Source organism: Schistocerca americana, chromosome 3 (assembly GCF_021461395.2).
Source record: "Schistocerca americana isolate TAMUIC-IGC-003095 chromosome 3, iqSchAmer2.1, whole genome shotgun sequence".
Taxonomy (NCBI): domain Eukaryota; kingdom Metazoa; phylum Arthropoda; class Insecta; order Orthoptera; family Acrididae; genus Schistocerca; species Schistocerca americana.
In genome coordinates, this window is record NC_060121.1 from 695780052 (window position 1) to 695804003 (window position 23952).

The 23952-nt window shown below is 41.5% G+C and overlaps 1 protein-coding gene and 1 pseudogene across 1 annotated transcript in view; one reads left to right on the forward strand and one right to left on the reverse strand.

Annotated features, from left to right (window-relative positions):
* LOC124605736 (neurexin-4-like) overlaps nucleotides 1-23952 on the reverse strand; it is a 567593-nt gene that overhangs the window by 455230 nt on the left and 88411 nt on the right. The window lies entirely within an intron of this gene.
* On the forward strand, nucleotides 5794-5911 carry LOC124608222 (annotated as a pseudogene).

Sequence of the window (23952 nt, forward strand, 5' to 3'; positions counted from 1 at the left end):
AGAACACAGATCATAATCGGGGAAATTCCTGATGACGTGACACATCAGTTGGATCAAAGCCCGAAATTTTTTTGGGTTTTGTGGGTATGAAAGTTAGGAGAGCAAAACTTATTCAGAAACTGCTAAATGTCGACAAAAACAGCGGCGCCTGCAGTATGATCAGGAGTCACCAGATGGGGGGAACAACGATGTAAAACTACTGAAATGTGTCATAACAGCTGATGAAAGATTGGTTTACGGATATAATTTCGAAATTAAGGCTCAATCGTCGCAGTGGTAGCATTTCCGTTCGCCAAGACCGAAAAAAAGCTCCAGTGAGGTGTTAGCAGCATAGAGCACCATAAGTTCTTGCCACAAGGACGATCAATAAGGAGTTATAAGAAAAACGTGAATTGCATACAGTAGTCTGGAAAAAATCATGGTTTCCACATCAAAATAATGCAACTGCTCACACTTCGTTGCTTGCTCGTGAATTTTTGTGCCAAACAACACTGTACTGTGGCCACAATTCCACATTCTCTAGACAAGGGCCCGTAAGACTTTTTCTTTTCATCAAAATTAAGATAACTTTGAAGGTCCGTTGTCTTACAAGCACTGCCAGAGCAAAAAGCTATCGTACGATCGAATTCGGAGATATTTCGGGGATTGAAACGCTGTGGTATAAGTGTATAACATTTAATAGGGGAAGGTTTTTTTATGCCGGCCGCGGTAGCCGATCGGTTCTAGGCGCTTCAGTCCGGAACCGCGTGACTGCTGTTGTCGCAGGTTCGAATCCTGCCTCGGGCATGGATGTGTGTGATGTTCTTAGGTTAGTTAGGTTTAAGTAGTTCTAAGTTCCAGGAGACTGATGACCTCAGATGTTAAGTCCCATAGTGCTCAGAGCCATTTGAACCATTTTGAAGGTTTTTATTGTGATCGGTCGAAACTAGTTTCGTCCGACCAGAACTGTTGATTTTTTTATTGCTCTGGGAGAAGGCTCATCAACTAGAACATATGAAATATTAGTTCACTTTATGACAAAAGCTAATGAAAGATTTACAGTTGTTATTGACGATGAAAGCATAACTTGATGCACAGATTAACAAACTGTTCTCTTGCAGAACATAATGCAACATTTACAAAAGTACGTTTCATCAGAAACTTTAAATGTCACTGACCTACACGGTGATGTTGACTGCTGTAGCTGAGGTCTCGAACTGGGGTGAGCGCTTAATCTAGTGTGTGGCTCGCTGCAGTGCAGTGCGGCACAGTGTGTCTTCTGGAATGTCTCCCACTGGTTGTCGCGAATTGCAGCGAGCTCTCACCAATGTCGGTGGTATCGATTCATGTTGCTGAGTTTGCTGTAGCACCGCGATCTCTGGACGATACCACAGTTTTTAAGCGAAATTTATGCAGGCGAATAAAGAAAATTCTGTCCAAGTATTAAATATTCCCTTTGATTTTTGAAAACACTTCGTATACCGTTCAATTACACAGCATTCTCTCTCTCTCTCTCTCTCTCTCTCTCTCTCTCTCTCTCTCTCTCTCTCCTCCTCCTTCATTCTTTCTGAATCTTCTCCCCTCGTTGCCTTTCTTTACCTTGTGCAAACTGAGTACGCATACCTTAAGCGGTACGAGAACATGCTCAGTGGAAGAGACGTGTTTCATAGCAGCGAAGATAAACAAGAGCTCATAGCTATTCAGGTATGCGTTTTAGAGCCCACGTTTACTGGACGTATTTTCTTTTTTCTTGGTCCATACTACTGTTTCTTAAAGTCTGTCGGAGTCCAAAATCTGTCGGAGTTCTGGTCAAAACTAGAAGAAAATTTCGTACAATGATATGCCCGGAAACGAATATCTGTCGAGATATGGGACAATCTGTCCTCTCATTTCTATCTGTTAAGTAGAAGTAGACACTATGGGCAGTTAGGTAGTGCTGCACGCTGTTACCTCGCATCTTGACACATCCTTCAATCCTTCTTCGTAGTAAATTACACACACCTTCAGATCCACTTGGGTTCCTTCGGACTGCGAAACATGCATTGGTAACACTCCCATGCAACGTCTACAAACTAGCAATGGGTCGGGCATACACCAACGTGTCTAATGTCCCTACAGTCGCAAATCTGCGGGATGAAGGCTGGTGAAAGGATAAGCCATGTTACTGGGCCTCCTTAGTCAATCCAACACTCATCATACATTGAGGCGGAGTCTCATCCCGCGATCCGTAGATAGTATGATGGTCTCCCTGCATGCATAAATCACAATCGTTCCCTTTCTGCGAGGGGTTCTGATCCTGATGCCTCCTTTACCCCCCCCCCCCCCCCTCTTCCCAATGACTGCTCGAGGATTTGCAGCTGCCCACACATTAGTACTGGAATAATTTACTATCTGTGCCCTCTTGTGAATCCTACATTCTCTATAAATACTACACACCGCAGGTCACAATTAAAACGTCCATATCTCAACAGGCATTTCTTTCTGGACGTACAGGGTTATTCAGCTGCCTCTACTGATAGGTTTTATGTATTCACAATGCCTTCAAGAAGCACATAGGAGGTTTTTATGTTGTGTTACTCGCTACATGCAAACTATCTGTCCTACAGCAAAACTGAAAAAGACCTTTTTGTAGGAAATCTAATAGAGCTAAATTTTGTACTGTGATACGTTTTTGCTGGAGGCCACCGTTTTCGAGTCATTCAAGAAAAACGCGTCTGAATGTCACTTTTGCACGTTCTTCTTGAATAATCGAATACTACGCTCAGTAGCGAAAACATACCTCAGAACAAAATCTGACCACATTAAATTGTCTACAAAAAGATCCTATTCATTTTTTCTGTATGACGGAGGACAGCTTGGACGTAACAAGTGAGAGTATGAAGACCTTGCGCGTGATATTTGAAGGCGTTGTGGGTTGCATAAATCCCATTGGTAGGGGCATCTGAATCACGCTGTATAATTATAGGAACGTGTCTTCTAGTTTTAAGCAATACTACCTCGTGTAGGAATAGGTTCCACTTGTTTTGAACGCCTTGTACGAAACAATGTATATCGGAGTCTGAGATATATTTGTAGGTGGGTCTATAGCGACGTTGGTTTGTGTTTTGAGAAGCTTAGACTTTCAAGACAGCTACCAATCCACTAGACAGTTAACAAAATAATTAAAATATAGCCAAGCCAACACTGAGATAATAAAACGGGATGCGTTATTTTTGAGTGGCGCATAGTGCGTGAACTTTAACTGTGGAGTAATAAATGTAATGTTGCCCTGGCGTATTCCGTGAAATGTTGCGTAGGACAACATTAATGTAAACTGTTGTGTCCTACTGTGCATTGGAAAAAAGCACACAGCTGTCGCAGCCTTGTCATAACAAAAATGTTTTACGCAATAACGTTATTAAATTAAGTTTGAGTGTAACAGCAATCCCAGTTAGCTTGATATGGGCACGATTTCACAGCACTGTCGAGCGTGGGCGACTCGTAAATTACACTAACGAGAAAAGCTTGTTTTACAGTTATATTCATTGTCATGTTTCTAACACCCTGGGAACTGGAAGTTCTGTTTTCACTTGCCTACAATGAAAAACATATGTTTTACATTTAATGCAGGGAAGCTATAAGCATGTGGGGTACATTTCGTTATGTGACCGCTCTGTCATTCCATTTATGTTTGCACAATCGTGCAAAGCTGCGAAATGCCTGCAACTTGAATTCATTCTTCTTCAGTTGTACCTTGTGTAGAACGAAGTAATCGAATTCAATGCCATATGGCTTGGTTCAAATTGCTCTGAGCACTATGCGACTTAACTTCTGAGGTCATCAGTCGCCTAGAACTTAGAACTAATTAAACCTAACTAACCTAAGAACATCACACACATCCATGCCCGAGGCAGGATTCGAACCTGCGACCGTAGCGGTCGCTCGGCACCAGACTGTAGCGCCCAGAACCGCACGGCCACTCTGGCCGGAAATGCCATATGTGTCACTGAATTTCCATCTGATATGCTGCTGTTTCTAGCTTTTAACAATGTTTCTCATAAATACTTGTGATGAGATGGCATCGAGCAGAATTCTTTTATCCCGCTGTCCTCTAGAGATATTCAAGCAAATTTTTATAGATTCATGAATACCGCTTAAAGTCTTTTGCTTGCACTCACAGTGTTTTTTTTCTCACAAAGAACTATAATACTACTTAACACCATAGTCATTTTAAAAGTTACGGTGGTATTGAAAGTTATCTGTTATATTTGCATATTTTGCAACGACCATAGATTTAGTTTGTTTCGTGTCGATTATCCGCGGGCACCCTTTACTCTTATCTTTGAAGCCACTGGTCTGCTTCTGCTACGATAGGGTCTTTGCTGAGGTTCTTCGAAAACCAAGCGGCCTGCCCCTGAGGTGCTTAGGCGCATGGTCGCTGGCCTCGTTTTTGTGAATTTCTAAGAGAGGACAAGGAGAACAGAAAGTGTGGCTTTTCCCCATTCCGTTCGTGTCTATCACAGTGCTAAGATGTACCTTTCTTATGGTGTGAAATGGCGCGTTATTCAAAGTGGCTGCATTTAGAAACACTGAAGAATATATATATATATATATATATATATATATATATATATATATATATATATATATATATATATATATGTGTGTGTGTGTGTGTGAAAGCAGCAATGGTTTGCATGTTTGAAATATTTTGTTGCATGTTGGTGTGTTGAAATCAGTCCAGATTAAATATTAACTGCTGTGGCAGAGTGGTTATCACCAATGCGAATCAGAGGTGTAGTTTCTATTCTGTTTATGAATTGCATTTATCCCGCGATCGAATTTAGCGAATCGGTTCACCAAATAGGTTGCGTCTTCTACGATTTTTCTGTGTACGTGGAAGAACTAGTCTTTGTATGAGAGTGCAGAAGACACCACATGTGTCAAGTCACTGTAATCGATGTGGGCTAAGTAGATATTGTATGTATATGACAGAATAATAATCCAAATTAATGTGAATCTTACATTTTATTTCAAATCAATACGATTCACTTATTCAATAAAAGAGGTACCATTTTTCCGAGATAATACATACTAGCAAATATGAGGCACTGTACGACTTCTTTTTGTGGAAGGAACTAAACTAAATATTTTGCGACCGATTCAATTCATGTTTGATTCAGCATCACTTTCACTCGTAACGAATACTCAGGGATAAGCCACCCCCCGTATTATTAAGATATTTGCAGGTCATACAAGACAAGTCATATCGAGAAGTTCGATAGAGCAGCTACGTAACGTCCTGCTTACATGTTTTGCGCTACGGTGACATTACTAGTTCGGCACACTGAAATATAATCAGGTTATACATGAATGCACGAACTTGGAACCATGTTTTACTAATTAAAGGAGAGCTAAATATTATCAGGAGAATTTATTCTGGTTTCAGTGAATGGAAAGTTAACCAGTGGCCAGTACTAGATTAATTCAGATATCAAATATAATATCTGCTGCGCTAGTTAAGTATCGGTGTCTGAGAAACTTAACTGTAACTAGTCAGATTGCGTTACACTAATTTGCAGGTTAATAATTTTTGTAAGTAGGGCAACTTCTATGTGACGCTTAATTAGTAACAAGTGTTCATTATAATATAACCAAGTAACAGATTTCATTATACACGTACCAAACAGTGTATGATGGGTATGCAACTAAATGCTTACCAATACTTTTATGTGTGATTGCCGCCACTGCTGAGACGCTTATCGTGACGGTAAACTCAATTCGGTACCATCACGTCATAGAAATTTGATTTCTGTGATGATAACGGTTTCACGGGCCAACGGTCTTGCCTCATTGGTAACACCGGTTCCCGTCAGATCACCGAAGTTAAGCGCTGTCGGGCTGGGCTAGCACTTGGATGGGTGACCATCCGGTCTGTCCTGCGCTGTTGGCAAGCCGGGTGCACTCAACCCTTGTGAGGAGCTACTTGATTGAGAAGTAGCGGCTCCGGTCACGAAAACTGACAACGGCCGGGAGAGCGGTGTGCTGACCACATGCCCCTCCATATCCGCATCCAGTGATGCCTGTGGGTTGAGGATGACACGGCGGCCAGTCGGTCCCCTTGGGCCTTCATGGCCTGTTCGGACGGAGTTTTAGCTTATTATAGTTTCGTGGACTACTGCTGAAGTTTCTGAGTATCGGGGCGCTAGTATTCGTCGTTGAGATGTGTACCACGGCGCACCTTTCTGTTTTGAGAAACAAACCATTACCGGAGTTTACGATGTCTGATACCACCAAGAAAAAAAAATCGAGAGACACGAAAGGGTGAGAGGGTGAGACAGGTCTGCAGCCTTCTTATTCAGTCTACTGGTAGGGCAACCTGAAAGAAAGGGAGAGATTTGGAAAGGGAATATAGTTAAGGGTGAAGAAATAAATATTTTTTTCCCCCCAGTGACATTGTCATTCTGTCGGGAGCGGAAAAAAAACTTGGAAGTTTCCCAAAAGAGGTTATAAGATGAACATAAAAAAAATAAACCAAGGGTAATGTACTGTAGCATTAGATGATTCTCAGGAATTAGATTAGGAAAAGCGACACTAAAAGTAGTGGACTTCCGCTATTTTTGTAGGGAAACAGCTGACTGCAGAAGAAATAAAAAAGATATAGAAAGCAAACTGGTAATACGAAGAGAAAAATTTTGGACAATCTTCTCCATTATTTTATAGTCAGAATTTGTTTGCGTGTGTTCGTAGCTGTTTTCTGTCAAGAAGAGAATCTGTTGAAATGCGTTCACTACTTTGTCACATCGGGTAATGCAAGAACGAAAACAGACTAGTCTAGCAGAGCGATGTGCAACACTGCCCCTTGCCAGTGAGGGTGGGATCAACAAGCCCAACAGCTGCACGTGCGGCTAGGTACGTCATCTGGTGACGTCACAAGCTCAAGACTTTTCATCCACTTCTAGGATATTTCCCGGTATTTGCGGCGCCATGTGTTTTATACTAAATTACTTGACTCAGCGTCATCTACGTCGCTTCGGGGTTTTCAAACGTTATTAACAACCACCCCGTATAATGATCTTGAAGAAAATGTTAATAGTAACCTCAGACTTTTCACAGGTTATGCAGTCATTTACAATGAAATATTGTCTGAAAAAAGCTGCAGAAATATACAGTCAGATCTTGATTAGATGTGGAAGTGTTGCAAAGTCTGGCAACTGGCTTTGGGAGTACGGAAATGTAAAATTGTGCACCGCAATAAAAACAAAAAAAGCAGAATCAAATGATTACAATTACCATTGATTCACAGTTAGATTTCCAGTCAACTCATACAAATGCGTCGGTGTAGCCATTTGTAGGAATATGAAATGGAATGATCACTTAGGATTAGTCGTAGTCAAAGCAGGTGCAGACTATGATTTATTCTGACGATACTGGGAAAATACAGCGGGTCTACAAAGTGAACTGCTTCCAAGTCACATTTTGCCTCCCATCTTAGAATACTGCTCTAGAATATAGGAGTTAAAGGGGATTTGAAAGTATAGATAGAAGGGCGGCACGAGCGGTCACAAGTTTATTTGACGCACGGGAGAGAATTATGGAAATGTTAAGGATCCTTAACTGGCAAACTTTTGAAATTAACTGCCTGCTTATACAATTTCAAAACCAGCATTAAGTAAAGAAAGTAGAGATACCCCTCATGCCTCTACGTATCGCTCCCGTACGGATCATGAAGACAAGATTAGACAAAACACAGTGCATGCAGAGGATTTAAGCGGTCATTCTTCCCGTGGTCCAAAGTAGACGTAGTTACTGTCAAGTTTCGAGTTGGTCCATGAAGTGTATTGAGACTGTCACATTGCTCACACACTTTCTATGCAGTCGTTCGTAATAGTATGTTCAACGAATTTTATTTCAACGATTTTCACACATTCGTCGCCTAACTTCAGCAAGAACGCTACGCATAGTGCTATTCTATACAATAGTTTGTTTTTCTTCCGTGCGGAGAGCTTTCTGGTACGAAATGTAACGAAGCAGCACCTGATCAGTAAACGTGTAAACAATTCGAGAACTGTGTAAGGGAAGAATCGTTTACATACACCACTTATCAGCTTTGACTCTTTTTCTGCTATCATAAGATTCTATTATACAATCTATGCTATTTGCCTTTATTTGAATATGATCTTGACACACTCAGCCACTAGATTCCAGTCTATTTTTATAATATGACAAGCTAGGCGAATGTTAAAGTAAATTGCAGATTTAATCGTCAGGTTGAAGCTCAGTGGACTGGTTTTATCTGTATATACTGCGTGATTCAGCTCCCCCAAGCAATAGGTTTTATGGAATCCATAAAACCTTCAAAAACCACGTGTAAGACGTTTATATTTTCCCGCTCGATACGCGCAAGCTATTAGTCCTACAGAAAAAATGAACAGGAACTTTTTGTAGGAAATTCAATGTAGTTAAATTTTTCCGTTTTCGCTGGAGGTCACCTCTTTCCAGTTATTCAAGAAAAATGCAATCGAAGGACACTTTTGTACGTTCCTCTTGAATAATTCGAAAAGTACGGCTTGTAGCGAAAACGTATCCAAGTACAAAGGTTAACTACATTAAATTTCTGACAAAAAGTTCCTGTTCATAATTTATGTAGGACTAACAGTATGCACACAGTGAGCGAGAGAATATGAAAATCTTGCGTGTGATATTTGAAGACGTTGCAGGTTGGATAAAACCCATGGACAGGGGCAGCTGAAACCTTGTATACTTCTGGATCCAAAATTCCACAAGAGTAGTATATTACATGTGCTTTTCTACGCCTTCAGAGGCAAGTCGTCAGTAAAGCGTACAGTTATTCGGCGGAGACTGTGGTAGTTTTGTAAGAAATCAACATCGTATTCTTCACTTCCTTCTTAGAGGTAATAATCGTGTCCGACTCCCAGAGTGTTCTTAAAAATATTCAACACTGAAGATGGATTAACAAAACCAATCGTTATATTTTGGATGTGGCACTGCAGTACGTTAGCTGTAAAAAGAGGGGCAGACACCCTTCCTGGTGTGGGTTCTCGCGCTGATGTTTCAGCTAAACAGGCTGCATCTACAGGAAGAGTTCTAGATTTGAAATGAGCGTATATAGACTTCTTTCGTGAAGTTAGTAGCCACGGAAAACAGCAAATAAGAGAGACGTAGAATGTGCACCAACAAACGAAATGTGGATATTATGTGGCATTACAACCTCCAATTTCTACAAGACCTTGGGGTACAAGGACACATTTGCACAAAGCTATGATTTCCACCACCATTAGACTACGCTTTAACCATGTCTCGTTTCCTGTACACCTGGGTAGAATCAACTTTTATGATTCCCTTGCTTGTGATTCTGAATCAGAGGCTGACGTAAACCACATCTGGTTTTCGTGTTCGACATTTGAGAATGAACAATCGGAATTTTTGAAGCCTTTGGTGAGTAAGAGTTACCTCCTCCATTTCTTTTCGTTTCTAAAGACATTAGACTTTATAAAGTAATTGTGAATTTCCTTAAAAGTACAGCTAAAAGTCTGTAGACTTTAATAGTATTCATATTTTCATTTACCTGTATCACTTATTATTATATCTAAGACATAGTGTGAAATGAGAACATGAAATGTCTAGTTCACTTATTTGTTAAATATTTATTGTATAAAAATTGACCACTTTAGCATTCAGTCCTGTAGATATGCAATTTTTCTGTACAATAATTATGTACTCTATGTAAACAAGCGTTTTCAGTGGCCAAGTAGAATATAATTTCTGCAGGTCAAACAATACAAAACAAAGCAACGTACGCTCCAGTCGAAGGTATTTTAATTTTCGTAAGTGCCTCTCGTACTGATCTAATGTTTCATTCATTTGTGACCTCCTCTTCGTTGGGACGAAACGTTGACACAAAATAAAGAAACAATGAAGAAAACGAACCATTCTTCTCATGCACCAATTATCTTCCGTTGACGTTCGCGGAAGAATCTGAATACTTGCCGATGGTAAGTTCAGGGAGATTAAGCTCTAAAAACACCTCAGATCCTTAAAACTACGAAACAGAATCGACCGCCAGCCAGTTTCTGTAAGAGATAAGACAATAAAGCGCGGTGATGTTAATGTAAAGCATCCGAAATACAGTAGTTACACAACCGCTAGCGCTTACTTCTTCTCGTGTTTAACGTAGCGCCTTGCTTACTCGAAGAGGCTGCCGTAATTGAAAACTGAATTAAATGTTGCAGTTGGAATTTCTGTTCGTGAGTAGTACCTTTCGTTAAATTTCAGATCTCTCCAAACTGTATTCTGGAATGGAAACGTGGGTCATATCGAGTTTGTATTTTATTTTTTCATTCTTTTCACACTGAACAGAAAAAATTGGGTCCTTCAGAAGAGGGAATAAGTATGGCTGCTTTTAAGTTGCGTATAGTCGTATGCAGCTATCGATAGTCTGTCGTTAGCGACGCGTTTGATTTTTTGGCTTGCGATCGGTTGGACTAACGGGCAAATCCAGTGAGTATTGGCTCCGGGGATGTAGAGAAATGGATAAGTGTGTCTCGCTCGTCGAAATTCTGGGTATAACGTGTTACTACAAGGTTATTTAAGCGGTAAAAAGGCAGTTATTTGCAGGCATGCGTTCGTACATACTCCAACAGTCCAAAAAGTTTCGAGACTGGATTAAGAAAAATTAGCGAAGAGTCCCGATGGTGATTTTAATGCCTCAGGTGTTATTTTTACTCTCCCCACTTGAGTACAACGCGCAGAACATTCTTAAAACCATGTGAGAATTTCAGAAAAATCGTGCGTCACGTTGACATGAAAGTCGGTTTTGACGTCGAAGCATTGCCTCGTGTTGCGAATTTCTGCACTGTGTCGTTTTGTGGTTAATTCGTATTGCTAACACCAAGTCTTGTCACCAGCGATGATTTTTTTTCGATAAGAGAACTATCCGCGTTTTGCGTTTCAAGTAGTGCAGTTGTCGACGTGTCGTTGTTTTTGTTCTGGACACAAGATTTGTACATACTTTTCTTTTCTTCAAAACGTTCTGGAGATCGTGTTGAACACCCGAATTACAGATGTTGCGCTGCTGCGACTTATGACACAGCAACGTTGACACACTACGGCCGCACGTCCACTGCTTAACACTGCCTGCTCACAACACACTGGCCAAATGCACATTTTTTGTTTACGGTTGTTGGATCAAGATGTCGTCGTAATTACTATGTTGTCGACGCTTATACACAGGAATAAAATCAGTATCGGAACGTTGTGGACGGACTGTGTATGGGCCGAGAAATAATGCAAACGTACATTTCAGAACACAATAAAATAAAATTGGTCCATTTTGTACTAGTAATATCTGTTCGTGTACATCTGGAGCGACGCGCTTTTTGACCATTGTGTGAACAGTGCACTATGGTACAAGAATTAACAGCGAAAATAACGTGCTGTTTTTATACCATGTCAGTGAACGTATCATTGTAATATTTTAAAACAAATCAATATTGAAATAGCTGCAACTTGATAATGTTCACGAAAAAAGCGAAACATAGTTTGGCTGTGAACGTGAGTCCGATTTATATACGAACATGGCGTGTGAACAGTGCAGTCTTCTGAAAGAACAAGTTTCCAAAAAAGAGTTGATATTACCAGAACTGTGTTACTTTAATTGGCTTAGCAGCATCCGTTTCCTCTGTGTCGAAGCTTTGTATTATTTTGGAACATTCCAGCATTTCTACGAACGACAGAGCCACGGAGCAAGGTACAGTCCGCACTGAATATTCCGATAGGTCGTTTAGGCCGCAATCGTTGAACAGATTTGTCTGCCACCAATCTTTTTTTGTTCTAACGAAAAAAATTTAACGATATCCTTACAGACAGACCGTTAACATGCTGCTTTTCAGCTTTACGAGAGCGAATGCTTTGTATTGGAAATGGGATTATCTTGTCATCATCAGTGCTAAGTCAAAAGAAATGGAGATGTCGCTCGTTGAACATTGGAAATTTTTTAGAAGAGTTCCGTTGCAGTCCTTTTGCTACTACAGATTTTGTTTGCTTGGATCAAGATAATCGCACTGAAAGAGGTTTCACAAGTTAGTCGTTCGTAGCTGAGCTAGATTTGCTGCTATAAAGAAACTAATGTTCTTTAGTTTATAGGAACGATGATGTCTATATGAAGCAAATTTACAAAAGAAGGAAGAGCTCTAATACAATTAGGGAAGCAGAGGGAATCGGTAGCAGGTTAAGTGCTTAAGGTAAAGGAAGAAAAACAGAGTAGACGGCAATGTAAGCAACAATCTTCACGAGTACCAAAAGTTAAGGAAACGTAAGTATCCATTTGCCTTTTAGAAGTGGAAAGAGAGAAGAATGGCTCCAGTATCGTCTGTCAGAGGACTCGATAATGCGAAATCTGTTTAACTGCTTAGAAGACGATAGGCGGATTTCGAAAACCCTGAAAAGAGTGCATACGGAATGACTACTGGACTGACTTACATTCATCTTTGGTCTAGATTCACCATATAGCAGGTCCTTATGTGAGGAAAGAGTAAGAGATTTTGTGTTTACGTTAGACAAAATTAGAGTGCAAAATTTGACTCGGCCTGTTGAGATACAATCTAATGACGGACTGGGGCCGGCCGGAGTGGTCGTGCGGTCCTGGGCGCTACAGTCTGGAACCGCGTGACCGCTACGGTCGCAGGTTCGAATCCTGCCTCGGGCATGGATGTGTGTGATGTCCTTAGGTTAGTTAGGTTTAAGTAGTTCTAAGTTCTAGGGGACTGATGACCATAGCTGTTAAGTCCCATAGTGCTCAGAGACATTTGAACAATTTTTGAAAGAGAAACTTAAGAAAAAGAGAAGAAAACATTTTGATTTACGCAATAAAAGATATACATTGTTACATAAAGACAATTGTGATAAAGACTTGCTGATACTACGAGTACAATGGAACTCGTAAGACTTGTGAGAAGAGCTGTGTTTACTGAGGAATTGCATACTACAGACACAACGCCTTTTATGACTGAATAACAGATAAGGACTTATATGAGTAGTGATGAAGAGTAGGCTGAAGTTCAAGACATTAGTCAGGAAAAATCAATACGCAAAGAAGTGGGATACGGAAGTACTAAGGAATGACGAGACACGTCTGAAGTTCTCTAACGCTGTAGATACAGCAATAAGGAATAGCGCAGTAGGCAGTACAGTTGAAGAGGAATGGACATCTCTAAAAAGGGCCATCACAGAAGTTGGGAAGGAAAACATAGGTACAAAGAAGGTAGCTGCGAAGAATCCATGGGTAACAGAAGAAATACTTCAGTTGATTGATGAAAGGAGGAAGTACAAACATGTTCCGGGAAAATCAGGAATACAGAAATACAAGTCGCCGAGGAATTAAATAAATAGGAAGTGCAGGGAAGCTAAGACGAAATGGCTGCAGGAAAAATGTGAAGACATCGAAAAAGATATGATTGTCGGAAGGACAGACTCAGCATACAGGAAAGTCAAAACAACCTTTGCTGACATTAAATGCAACAGTGGTAACATTAAGAGTGCAACGGGAATTCCACTGTTAAATGTAGAGGAGAGAGCAGATAGGTGGAAAGAATACATTGAAAGCCTCTATGAGGGTGAAGATTTGTCTGATGTGATAGAAGAAGAAACAGGAGTCGATTTAGAAGAGATAGGGGATCCAGTATTGGAATCGGAATTTAAAAGAGCTTTGGAGGACTTACGGTCAAATAAGGCAGAAGGGATACATAACATTCGATCAGAATTTCTAAAATCATTGGGGGAAGTGGCAACAAAACGACTATTCACGTTGGTGTGTAGAATATATGAGTCTGGCGATATACCATCTGACTTTCGGAAAAGCATCATCCACACAACTCCGAAGACGGCAAGAGCTGACAAGTGCGAGAATTATCGCGCAATCAGCTTAACAGCTCATGCATCGAAGCTGCTTACAAGAATAATATACAGAAGAATGGAAAAGAAAATTGAGAATGCGCTAGGTGACGATCAGTTTGGCTTAGGGACGAGAGAGGCAATTCTGACGTTACGGCTAATAATGGAAGCAAGGCTAAAGAAAAATCGAGACACTTTCATAGGATTTGTCGACCTGGAAAAAGCGTTCGACAATATAAAATGGTGCAAGCTGTTCGAGATTCTGAAAAAAAGTAGGGGTAAGCTACAGGGAGAGACGGGTCATATACAATATGTACAACAACCAAGAGCGAATAATAAGAGTGGACGATCAAGAACGAAGTGCTCGTATTAAGAAGGGTGTAAGACAAGGCTGTAGCCTTTCGCCCCTACTCTTCACTCTGTACATCGAGGAAGCAATGATGGAAATAAAAGAAAGGTTCAGGAGTGGAATTAAAATACAAGGTGAAAGGATATCAATGATACGATTCGCTGATGTCATTGCTATCCTGAGTGAAAGTGAAGAAGAATTAAATGATCTGCTGAACGGAATGAACAGTCTAATGAGTACACAGTATGGTTTGAGAGTAAATCGGAGAAAGACGAAGGTAATGAGAAGTAGTAGAAATGAGAACAGCGATAAACTTAACATCAGGATTGATGGTCACGAAGTTAAGGAATTCTGCTAACTGGGCAGTAAAATAACCTATGACGGACGGAGCAAGGAGGACATCAAAAGCAGACTCGCTATGGCAAAAAAGGCATGATAGGACATCTGCTAAGACATGTGGGAATGACTTCCATGGTACTAGAGGGAGCTGCAGAGGGCAAAAACTGTAGAGGAAGACAGAGATTGGAATACGTCAAGCAAATATTTGAGGACGTAGGTTGCAAGTGCTACTCTGAGATGAAGAGGTTAGCACAGGAAAGGAATTCGTGGCGGGCCGCATCAAACCAGTTAGTAGACTAACGACCAAAAAAAAAAAAAAAAAAAAAAAGAGGACATTAACGCTCTGAATATTACACAACGTAGTATTACACTAACAATGCTGTCGGTAAAAATACCTGGATAAGAAGCTGGAGTGTAAACCCTTCTTTGTAAACGGCACGTACACAGCGTGTGTTTCATTGCCATATGCCATTGTTTGGTATTATTATTTTAGCTATCCATGAACAAATAACTTTGCTGTCTCTTCGTGACGATCACAGGTTTTAATTTTACTCCGACGCAACTGTTACAAGTTGTATGCACGTGCTCTTGCTGTAGCCTTCAGTCCTACGACAAGCTAGTTCATCCCGCTCGAGTCTCTTCAGGTTTTCATAGCTACTCCAAGCAAAATTCATTTGAACCTGCTTGATGTCTTGGTCTCCCTCCAAGTTTCTTACTCCTTTCCCATGATTCCTCCCTCCTTTACAAAATTATGTAGTGTTCGATTTTATGCACATGCACAACAAAGCATTTCTTTACTATGGCGCTTGACATGTGTATTCTGTTCATTTGCAAGTAGCTTAATGCCAAAATCTTGATGGCGGAGAAATAAAAGCATCTTTGTCAATAAATACGGCCAAGGCTGACGATGGGTGTCCCCTTAAGAAAACATTTCCTTCTGTGAGCGATTCGACTGCCTTGTGCAATGCCGCAATGATTAAACAGCGGTATTCATATTTGGGAGAAGCGGAATTTAAATCCCCGCTTGACTACCGAGATTTATGTTTTCCTATATTAGTGAAAAGCTGGAATCCTTCCTACAACGAAGTTACGGCCCATTTCCTGCTCTGTTCTTGTGTCTCCGGAGACCTTGGCGTTTTGGGACATGCTGCTGAAACCGCTCGGGACTCCTGTCGAGACTTCGTGCTTAGGTTTGTTTCCTGGTTTATGACAGCAGAACGACAAGTGGCTGAGAACGTTTTAGAATTTAAGTCTAAACTTCGAACGCAAGATAACGCTATTATGACATGATACTCTAACCCAAAAATACGAAATAATTTAATGGAAAGGACATGTAAACGGATTTTACTGCTTTGCGTAGTTTGTAACTCATCAGTCTGTTAACAGTGGATGCACTTTTGCTAGAAGCTTTATAAAAGGTTAATTGGCTAGCATAACCCAGCTTGAATCGCTATAAATACAGCAACTCGTCACAAGTTTCATAACTTTTGATCTATTCGCTTAGTGTTTAAAGATGCCAACCTAGCAATCGGTATTAAAGTGATGGACTTTCTAGAATATAAATAACTTGCAGTTGTTGACTTGTCAGTTAGTCTGAATTTAATCTTGTTGAGAAACAAGAAGGAGCGATCTATTGTACTTGGTAAAAACTTTCTGTGACCAAGATCGCATGAATATTTCTTTATTTACAACAACCGGTTTCGAAAAAATTCGCTATCATGTTCAGGTCTTCAAAAAGTTTTGTTATGAAATGTGTTCTTTTTGAGTTGGAACCTCAAGTGCCGGCCGGGGTGACCGAGTGGTTCTAGGCGCTTCAGTCGGGAACCACGCGACGGCTACCGTCGCAGGTTCGAATCCTGCCTCGGGCATAGATGTGTGTGATGTCCTTAGGTTAGTTAGTTTTAAGTAGTTCTAAGTTCTAGGGGACTGATGACCACAGATGTTAAGTGCAATAGTACTCAGAGTCATTTGAACCTTTTGAACCGCAAGTCAAATTGTACCTTCAACGCCGTCTAAGGCGGATCTTCCGTAATAGGAACATTTCCAGCTAATGTAAACATATGTACTATTAGGCATTTTATTGTGTACTGTGTGTTTTTTGAGCGCTACATAAATGGACATGGCCATGTGCAAAGGTGCTTTTCTATTTTAAATGTTTTATTTGTGACGAATCTTTGTGCTACATTTTATGCACTAACGTGACAACTTGGCGCTAGGTTCCAACTAAAAAATACGGTTCAAATGGGTCTAAGCACTATGGGACTTAACATCTGATGTCATCAGTCCCCTAGACTTAGAACTACTTAAACCTAACTAACCTAAGGATATCACACACATACAGTCACGAGGCAGGATTCGAACCCGCGACCGTAGCAGAAGCGCGCTTCCGGACTGAAGCGCCTAGAACCACTCGGCCGCAGAGACCGACTCCATCTAAAAATGAACTTATTTTATAACAAACTTTTTTGGAGACGTGAAGATGACAGCAAAGTGAGTCTAAACCATGTTAGTCTGTACACCTATGCGCTTCTAGAAGAAACAGTGAAGCTTAAAAGAAAGAGTCTAATGATAAACACTCTTTCGATCGTTAAACTATAAACTAACTTCTACCAATGTTCACATAAATATTTTAATGGGTATGCAAATTTCGAATGGCTAGTTATTGTCAATAGCCCATAAACACTATTTGGTCCGCGGCTACGTCAGATGGTGCTACGAGCTAACATTTTCATGAGTCTCCTACTAGGGGACTACCAGTCAGCGAAGAAGTATTTATGGGATACTGATTATGACTAGTGTGTCGAAACCGGTACAGCCATTAAATAATTTTTATGTTAGCCTTGACTGAAATAAGCAGTGTAGTTAAAAGTAACGTGCTCGCTGTTGCTCTCTACCAATAACACAGCGAATGTGAGCGATCGTTCAACGACTTGCATAATTTGAAGGCGCCCTTGTTAAGGTGACGTCCGGACTTTGAGACAGCGCCCTCGGCCGCCTCGCCGCACCTGGGAGCTGGCCTGGTCTGCGCCCTTATGAGGACGTTAATCACGGGCTGCCAGAGGGCCCTAATGGGCCGGCCCTACGTCCTAATTGCAGCTGCGCCTGCGAGGGCGGCGTCTTGCGCAACAGCGCAGCTGGCACGTTTCGTTTCATTGGCAGCCCGTGGTGTGACAGGCGTCCGAGAAGACGCACTGTGCTGTCGGGCGCAGCCGGCTGGCGGAAGCACGGCTACTAACCGTATTTCGCAATAGGCTATCAAATTTTGGATCCTAAGCGATAGGTTTCATTATTCTGATACTTAGCGAAAAATGCACACAGGGTAACAAGATAAGTGACAACTAAAGAAAAAGGATATTGCAGTTTGTTGATATACAGTTAAGGCCGAAGCATCGATCCAAAGCGCGCCTTGTTTACAGTCCATTTACATTAATATGACCACTGCTTGTGTTCTACGCCAACGAGCAATAAGCATTCACAGACGGCAGTTAGCAACACTAGCAGTGGAGGGTATATAAAGCGTGTCAGCGGTAGGGGGAGTGAACATGGACAACAGTCTCAAACACATACATACATCAAACATGCCAGCCATTACCTAACTCATACAACGCAAACTCATCATTCTACACATCTTCAGAAAATTCCAGCTTCCATCTCATTTCATCAGCTGGTTCTGACCTCTTCTGCCGGCCGTTGTGGCCGAGCGGTTCAAGGCGCTTCAGTCGCGAACCGCGCGACTGCTACGGTCGCAGGTTCGAATCCTGCCTCGGGCATGGATGTGTGTGTTGTCCTTAGGTTAGTTAGGTTTAAGTAGTTCTAAGTTCTAGGGGACTGATGACCTGAGATGATGAACCTCAGAAGTCCCATAGTGCTCAGAGCCATTTGAACCATTTTTGACCCCTTCCACGACAACTACAAGCACCCAAAGAATACACTGACTCGCCAAATCAGAATTTAAAACATTCTGCACTAAACAAAAACACAAAGAAAAACACTCAAAAGACATCACACGTAATAGAACGTCATTTCACAAGTCTCTAGCTCAGACAGAAGGCAAAATGGTAAGGTCCACTGGTCCTTCAAACCTATATGGGCAGAAACCGAACATGATAACGGCAATGGAAATGTCAACGTCAATGGCAATGGCGGACAACAGTGCAGTCGTCGTAATGCGGAAACGGAGCGGTTTATCTGACCTCCAAAAGGGCATGATCATTGGCTTTAGGGCCAGGGGTAAAAGTATTTCCGAAACGGTTAAGTTTAAAACCGTTCGCGTTTCGCAGTGGTTAAAGTATACAGTCCATGGCAAAACGGCGCTACCCCAAAGCGGCAACAAGGCAGCTTCGGTGTACCATGGGCCATATATAACAAAGTTGAACGATGGCTGCGGAGATGTGTACGGGCGAACAGACGTCAAACTGTTGAGCAAATGACCGCCCAGACGAACCAACGGCCTACCAACAGTGTCTCCTCAACGCCTGGTTCATGCACCCATGCTGACTGCCGTTCATCGCTGACGAAGGCTGGAATTTGCACACCAATTCCGCTACTGCATGTCCACTGAGTGGCGATAGGTGGCGTCTTCAGATGAATCGCGTTTATGCTTCATCCGGCAGATGACCGTGGGCATTTACGGCGTGAAAAGTCTGAAAGGGAACAATCTGCAACAATCTTCGGAGGAGACTTCGTTATTGTCTGGGGAATGTTTTCGTGGCATTCCGTGAATGATATCCTCGTTCTGAGAGCCACAGTGGATCAACACAAGTATGTATCTGTCCTACATGCAGTTTGTTTTTACTCGATGGCCTCTACCAGCAAGAACATTAAATGTGCCACACAGCTCGCGGTGTTCGTGCGTGGTTCGAAGAGCGCAAGCATGAGCTTGTTGTACTCGTCTGGCCACCGAACTCCCGGATTTGAGCCCAGTCGACAATCTGTGCGACGACCTCGATCGGACTCTACTTGGCGTGGATCCTCAACCGAGAAACCTAGATCAGCTGGCCACAGCACTGGAGTCGCCATGGCGTCACATCGCTGTTTGTAAGTTCCAGAACCTCACTCTCTTCCCTGCACGGCCGCTATGTAAATATGAGGTTATTCTGTTGTTTGACAGATGGTCACATTAATGAAACAGGACAGTGCAGTTGCGGCAGGGACCTCCACTTATCTGGAACACAAAGTCATCGATAGAACATGCATCCGAGTGGCGAAGTCGAGCTATCCTCTCGGGTCGTTGTTACTCGTTTACACGCAGGCGAGCACTTCCTGACTGCGACTCAGTAGACGATTTAGCTCTTCCACATGGTCAAGGAAACATGGCAGTTAGCTACTTCGTGCGTCGTTACGCGAGGCGGCGTCGGTCATGTTCAGCGAACTTTATTTACACTTCCTCCTGCATGTTGCAGCAGAGCGAACACCACGCGAATCCCGCACTCGCCTACACTACTCTGGTTAGTGATTATGAATAATGGATGGTCCAGGAGATTTTCGACCCAATGGAACACGGAGTCTGGGAACTCGGGAAAGATATTTGTTTTATTTTCGAACGCCTTTAAACACAACATAGCAAGGAGAAGATGGGCGCTACTTAATGGCAACGAATGTAGAAAACACATTACTCAGTCTGAGGCATGGCGCCTTGCATCGCGCCTATAGAAGTCGGAAGACGGCTTCATACAGACGATGAGGCATACCTGTTTTGTGAGAGATGGAGATTCTAAGCTAGCTACAGGTAGTAACGGCTGTGGCCGAAAGGCGTCAACATCGCGGAGCCTGTGTAATTCTAAATAGTTAAAAACAATGTATTTTAGAAATGAAACTTTATCTTTTGTGAATATTATGACTTCTATTAATTATTACGTATTTAAATCTTTAGTTATTAATGTGAATGAAGATGTGGATACAAAGTAATACAATACAAGAATATTGTTACACCTATTAACTGACTATACAGTAACGTGTGAATTGTATCTATGCAGAGACAGTGAATTATACTCTCAGGCGAAATATACAATTGTAATTCGCCAGTTTATGGTATTAGAGAAACAAGAAACATTTGCAATACTTTAGTTATCTAAACAGGGAATTATCTCAATTTGACATTTTGTGGGTGTTCTAAATTGTTCATTTAGTAAATTACTGAATATAGCTATTAAAGTGCGAGTGGTCCACAGTAAAAGACGTGGGACTGCACAGTCTGATACTGAATCGGACTGGCTATGATTCATATCAATCGGTCAGAGGACAGACATTCACACGTATTATATGGGCTCAAGAATTGCTTTGTGATGTCTAGAGTAAGTTCGGAGCTGCTGTGCGTGTATTAGGAGCTCTGAATAGATGCAATAATTTGCGTAATCGTAAGTTAAACTTGACCGTGGAGTGCAGTAAAGTAATCAAGAACGAGTGCTCCAGACGAACGCGCAAATTATGTTTTTTGTGTGTAAACTGTGACTTTTGAATTTCGCAGGCCGTTTTGGGAAGTTGGGTTAGAGAACTGAATGTTCAAAGGGATCGAGTTGTGGTATACTTGGGCGAGCATTTGTCGCAGACAATCATTTGAGTAGTTTTTTCGGTTACAGGTTAGTTTAAATACCATAAGCTCGCTATTACGAGTGACTACGACTGCCCGTGAACGATGAGACTGTAACTTTAGATTAGACGGGAAAGCAGAAAGGTGGAGGGAGTATATAGAGGATCTATACAAGAGCGATGTAATTGAGGACAATATTATGGAATGGAAGAGGATGTCGATGAAGATGAAATGGGTGATACGATACTGCGTGAAGAGTTTGACAGAGCACTGAAAGACCTGAGTCGAAACAAGGGCCCGGGCGTAGACAACATCCCATTAGAACTACTGACAGCCTTGGGAGAGCCAGTCCTGACAAAACTCTACCATCTGGTGAGCAAGATATATGAGACAGGCGAAATTCCCTCCGACTTCAAGAAGAATATAATAATTCCAATCCCAAAGAATGCAGGTGTTGACAGATGTGAAAATTACCGAACTATCAGTTTAATAAGTCACGGCTGCGAAACACTAACGCGAATTCCTTATAGACGAATGGAAAAACTAGTAGAAGCTGACCTCGGGGAAGATCAGTTTGGATTCCGTAGAAATATTGGAACACGTGAGGCAACACTGACCCTACGACTTATCTTAGAAGCTAGATTAAGGAAAGACAAACCTACGTTTCTAGCATTTGTAGACTTAGAGAAAGCTTTTGACAATGATGACTGGAATACTCTCTTTCAAATTCTGAAGGTGGCAGGAGTAAAATATAGGGAGCGAAAGGCTATTTACAATTTGTACAGAAACCAGACGGCAGTATGAGTCGAGGGACACAAAATGGAAGCAATGATTGGGAAGGGAGTGAGACAAGGTTGTAGCCTCTCCCCGATGTTATTCAATCTGTACATTGAGCAAGCAGTGAAGGAATCAAAAGAAAAATTCGGAGTAGGTATTAAAATCCACGGAGAAGAAATAAAAACTTTGAGGTTCGCCGATGACATTGTAATTCTGTCAGAGACAGCAAAGGACTTGGAAGAGCAGTTGAACGGAATGGATAGTGTCTTGAAAGAGGGATATAAGATGAACATCAACAAAAGCAAAACGAAGATAATGGAATGTAGTCGATTTAAGTCAGGTGATGCTGAGGGAATTAGATTAGGAAATGAGACACTTAAAGTAGTAAAAATGTTTTGCTATTTGGGGAGCAAAATAACTGATGATGGTCGAAGTAGAGAGGATATCAAATGTAGACTGGCAATGGCAAGGAAAGCGTTTCTGAAGAAGAGAAATGTGTTAACATCGAGTATTGATTTAAGTGTCAGGAAGTCGTTTCTGAAAGTATTTGTATGGAGTGTAGCCATGTATGGAAGTGAAACATGGACGATAAATAGTGTGGACAAGAAAAGAATAGAAGCTTTCGAAATGTGGTGCTACAGAAGAATGCTGAAGATTAGATGGGTAGATCGCATAACTAATGCTGAGGTATTGAATAGGATTGGGGAGAAGAGAAATTTGTGGCACAACTTGACTAGAAGAAGGGATCGGTTGGTAAGACATGTGATGAGGCATCAAGGGATCACCAATTTAGTATTGGAGGGCAGCGTGGAGGGCAAAAATCGTAGAGGGAGACCAAGAGATGAATACACTAAGCAGATTCAGAAGGATGTAGGTTGCAGTAGTTACTGGGAGATGATGAAGCCTGCACAGGATAGAGTAGCATGGAGAGCTGCATCAAACCAGTCTCAGGACTGAAGACCACAACAACAACGGTACGGACTTGGCGGTTATTTTGTACAAACGAATGAAAATATAGGAGAATTTTCATCAGAAGACTTTCCTCTTAATCATTTGCTAACTGGACCTAAGACTAGAAAAACATTGGTTGCACCCTGTACATATCCTTAGTGCTACTAGTTCTACCACAGTTTATCCAGTACAGAAACGTTATACATTTTTTAACAGGGCAGGAGTATGGACAGGACTATACTGTAGAAGGAGAAATCACCGAAAGGTGAGAGGAAAACTTTGTGAAGGAAGAAGTTTTAACCAAGTCGTCGCAAATTGGCAAATCAGAAGCAAGGACATGGCTAGGACGAAATTTTTTAGAAGGGAGGGGAAGGAAAGATTTCAAGAAATGCTGTGAAACACTTTGCTATCACATCTACTGGGAGACATCACAGCCTGCTGGAAGGTTGCTGAAGACTTTGACCATCAGTGTAAGTATTGAGAATCCGTGAGTCACTGCTGATACTCTTGCTCAGCCCTGGCATGGGCTTCACCCACGTACACCACAGATACTGCCTACCACTTCACGTCGTGAATGACACATTTTCGGTATAACTTCTATTAATTAAATTATCGACTGAACTCGGTTAAAATTTAGCCTGCCAATGTGCTGTCCTAACTGACAACCAGGGAACCGATCCTGAGATTATCATTAATAGAGCGGCAACAGAATTGTTTTATTTTTAATCTGTTATGAAAAACTTCAAATAGGGAACTGCATTATAAAAATGTGGCAAACTAACAGCTCCTGATAGGTAAACGTGAGCAGTTCGAGCTTAGATGTTCACGAGGACGTTAGCTAATAAACTCTAACGAGCAAAAAAATTAGAGTTGTATTTACTCTATACACGGCTAATGCAGCTGTAGCCCTGACTAGTAAACAAGAACAAGTGATGCAGAGTTGAAATGCAGATTTTCAGCAATAGAAAGCACTGAGCAATTTGAAACGTAACTGCTATATCATATGGCCTAGTACAAACATCGCTAGGCTGTACCACGATTATAACGATTGTTTCATTACCACTAGGCACATTACGTTCAACAAAATCTCTTGTATGTTAATCGACAGCCCATTGTCGGATCTATTCAAACACAGATG